The following is a 4,065-nucleotide window of genomic DNA, read 5'->3' on the forward strand; positions in this document are numbered from 1 at the left end:
TTGGCTTGCAGAGATAAGAATACGTCCGTGGCAAGAAGGCCCTGCCTGTCTTAAGAGGCGACTAATAGATAGGAATCGAGAGGTGGAGAGTGTGTGCGTGTGTGCGTGTGTGCGTGTGTTTGTGTGTGCGTGTATGTGTGTGTCCGGTCGGCTCGCTGAAACGAGAACACGGCCGTGGCAAGAAGGCCCTGCCTGTCGTAAGAGGCGACTAATGGGTAGGAGTCGAGAGGTGAAGAGTGTATTTGTGTGTGTGCGTGTGTGCATGTGTGTGTGCGGGTGTGAGTATGTCTGTGTGTCCGTTCGGCTTGCAGAGATAAGAACACGGCCGAGGCAAGAAGGCCCTGCTTATCGTAAGAGGCGACTAATAGGTAGGAGTCGAGAGGTGAAGAGTGTATGTGTGTGTGTGCGTGTGTGCATGTGTGTGTGTGTGTGTGAGTGTATGTGTGAGTGTGTGTGTGTCATTGTGTGTGTGTCCGGTCGGCTCGCAGAGCCGTCTTCTTGCCGTGGCAAGAAGGTCCTGCCTGTCGTAAGAGGAGAATAATGGGTAGGAGTCGAGAGGTGAAGAGTGTATGTGTGTGTGTGCGTGTGTGCATGTGTGTGTGCGGGTGTGAGTATGTGTGTGTGTCCGTTCGGCTTGCAGAGATAAGAACACGGCCGAGGCAAAAAGGCCCTGCCGCTTGAAAGGAGCGACTAATAAGTAAAAGTCGAGAGGTGAAGAGTGTATGTGTGTGTGCGTGTGTGTGCGTGTGTGATTATGTGTGTGTGTTAGTTCGGCCTGCAGAGATAAGAACACGACGGAGGCAAGAAGGCCCTGCCTATCGTAAAAGGCGACTAATAGGTAGGAGTCGAGAGGTGAAGAGTGTATGTGTGTGTGTGCGTGTGTGCATGTGTGTGTGTGTGTGTCCGTTCGGCTTGCAGAGATAAGAATACAGCCGTGGCAAGAAGACCCTGCCTCTTGTAATGGGCGACTAATAAGTAGGAGTCGAGAGGTGAAGAGTGTATGTGTGTGTGTGTGCGTGTGTGCGTGTGTGTGCGTGTGTGAGTATGTGTGTGTGTCCGTTCGGCTTGCAGAGATAAGAACACGGCCAAGGCAAGAAGGCCCTGCCTGTCGTAAGAGGCGACTAATAGGTAGGAGTCAAGAGGTGAAGAATGTATGTGTGTGTGCGTGTGTACGTGTTTGTGTGTGTGTGAGTGTATGTGTGTGTGCGTGTGTGCGTGCGTGTGTGCGTGTGTGAGTATGTGTGTGTGTGTCCGTTCGTCTTGCAGAAATAAGAACACGGCCGAGGCAAGAAGGCCCTGCCTGTCGTGAGAGGCGACTAATAGGTAGGATTAGAGAGGTGAAGAATGTATGTGTGTGTGCGTGTGAGCGTGTTTGTGTGTGTGTGAGTGTATGTGTGTGTGCGTGTATGCGTGCGTGTGTGCGTGTATGTGTGTGAGTGTGTGTGTGTGTGTATGTGTGTGTGTGTGTGTATTTGTGTGTGTGAGTGTGTGTGTCCAGTCGGCTCGCAGAGATAAGAACACGGCCGTGGCAAGAAGTCCCTGCCTGTCGAAGAGTGTATGTGTGCTTGTGTGTGTGTGTGTGTTCGTGTGTGCGTGTGTGTGTGTGTGAGCATGTGTGTGTGTATATGTGTATGTGTGTGTGTTGGTCCCTTCTGCTCGCAGAGATAAGAATACGGCCGTGGCAAGAAGGCCATGCCTGCTGTAAGGAGCGACTAATGGGTAGGAGTCGAGAGGTAAAGAGTGTACGTGTGTGTGTGCGTGTGTTCGTGTGTGAGTGTGTTTGTGTGTGCGTGTGTGTGTGTGTGTGTTCGTGTGAACGTGTGTGTGTGTGCGAGTGTATGTATGTGTGTCCGTTCGGCTTGCAGAGATAAGAATACGTCCGTGGCAAGAAGGCCCTGCCTGTCTTAAGAGGCGACTAATGGATAGGAGTCGAGAGGTGGAGAGTGTGTGCGTGTGCGTGTGCGTGGGTGCGTGTGTGTGTGTGTGCGTTTGTGCGTGCGTGTGTGTGTGAGGGTGTGTGTGAGTGTGTGTGTCCGTTCGGCACACAGAGATAAGAACTCGACTGTGGCAAGTAGTCCCTGCCTGTTGTAAGAGGCGACTAATGGGTAGGAGTCGAAAGGTGAAGAGTGTATGTGTGTGTGTGTGTGCTTGTGTGCGTGTGTTTGTGCGTGTGTGAGTGTGTGTGTGTGCGTGTGTGCGAACGTGCGTGTGTGTGTGTGTGTGTTTGTCCGCTCGGCTTCCAGAGATAAGAATACGGCCGGGGCAAGAAGGCCCTGCCTCTCTTAAGAGGAGAATAATGGGTAGAAGTCGAGAGGTGAATACTGTGTGTGTGCTTGCGTGTGTGCGTGTGTGTGAGTGTGTGTGTGTGTCCGTTCGGCTCGCAGAGATAAGAACACGGCCGTGGCAAGAAGTCCCTGAATGTCGTAAGAGGCGACTAATGGATAGGAGTCGAGAGGTGGAGACTGTGTGCGTGTACGTGTGCGTGTGCGTGTGTGCGTGTGTGCCTGTGTGCGTGTTTTTGTGTGTGCGTGTGTGTGTGTGTGTCCGTTCGGCTGGCAGAGATAAGAACACGCCCGTGGCAAGAAGTCCCTGCCTGTCGAAAGAGGAGAATAATGGGTAGGAGTCGAGAGGTGAAGAGTGTATGTGTGTGCGTGTGTGCGTGCGTGTTTAAGTGTGTGTGTATGTGAGTGTGTGATTGTGTGTGAGTGTGTGTGTGTGCGGTCGGCTCGCAGAGATAAGAACACAGCCGTGGCAAGAAGGCCCTGCCTGTCGTAAGAGGCGAGTAATAAGTAGGATTCGAGAGGTGAAGAGTGTATGTGTGTGTGTGCGTGTGTGCGTGTGTGTGTGCGTGTGTGAGTATGTGTGTGTGTTAGTTCGGCTTGCAGAAATAAGAACACGACCGAGGCAAGAAGGCCCTGCCTATCGTAAGAGGCGCCTAATAGGTAGGAGTCGAGAGGTGAAGAGTGTATGTTTGTGCGCGTGTGTGCGTGTGTGTGTGCGTGTGTGAGTAGGTGTGTGTGTCCGTTCGGCTTGCAGTGATAAGAACACGGCCAAGGCAAGAAGGCCCTGCCTGTCGTAAGAGGCGACTAATAGGTAGGAGTCGAGAGGTGAAGAGTGTATGTGTGTGTCTGCGTGTGTGCGTGTGTTTGTGCGTGTGTGAGTATGTGTGTGTCCGTTCGGCTTGCAGAGATAAGAATACGTCCGTGGCAAGAAGGCCCTGCCTGTCTTAAGAGGCGACTAATGGATAGGAGTCGAGAGGTGGAAAGTGTGTGCGTGTGCCTGTGCATGTGCGTGTGCGTGTGTGCGTGTGTCCTGTGTGCGTGTGTTTGTGTGTGCGTGTGTGTGTGTCTGTTCGGCTTTCAGAGATAAGAACACGGCCGTGGCAAGAAGTCCCTACCTGTCGTAAGAGGAGAATAATGGCTAGGAGTCGAGAGGTGAATAGTGTATCTGTGTGTGTGTGTGCGTGTGTAAGTGTGTGTGTGTGTGTGAGTGTGTGTGTGTGTCCGTTCGGCTCGCAGAGATCAGAATACGTCCGTGGCAAGAAGGCCTTGCCTGTCTTAAGAGGCGACTAATGGATAGGAGTCGAAAGGTGGAGAGTGTGTGCTTGTGCGTGTGCGTGTGCGTGTGTGCGTTCGGCTTGCAGAGATAAGAACACGACCGTGGCAAGAAGTCCCTGCCTTTCGAAAGAGGCGACTAATAGGTAGGATTAGAGAGGTGAAGAATGTATGTGTGTGTGCGTGTGGGCGTGTTTGTGTGTGTGTGAGTGTATGTGTGTGTGCGTGTATGCGTGCGTGTGTGCGTGTGTGTGTGTGTGAGTGTGTGTGTGTGTATGTGTGTGTGTGTGTATTTGTGTGTGTGAGTGTGTGTGTCCAGTCGGCTCGCAGAGATAAGAACACGACCGTGGCAAGAAGTCACTGCCTGTCGTAAGAGGCGTGTGCGTGTGTGTGCGTTTGTAATTGTGTGTGTATGTGTGTGTGTCTGTTTGGCTTGCAGAAATAAGAATACGGCCGAGGCAAGAAGGCCCTGCCTCTTGTATGGGGCGACTAATAGGTAGGAGTCGAGAGG

This window comes from Diabrotica undecimpunctata, unplaced genomic scaffold (genome assembly GCF_040954645.1).
Source record: "Diabrotica undecimpunctata isolate CICGRU unplaced genomic scaffold, icDiaUnde3 ctg00000590.1, whole genome shotgun sequence".
Classification (NCBI taxonomy): Eukaryota; Metazoa; Arthropoda; class Insecta; order Coleoptera; family Chrysomelidae; genus Diabrotica; species Diabrotica undecimpunctata.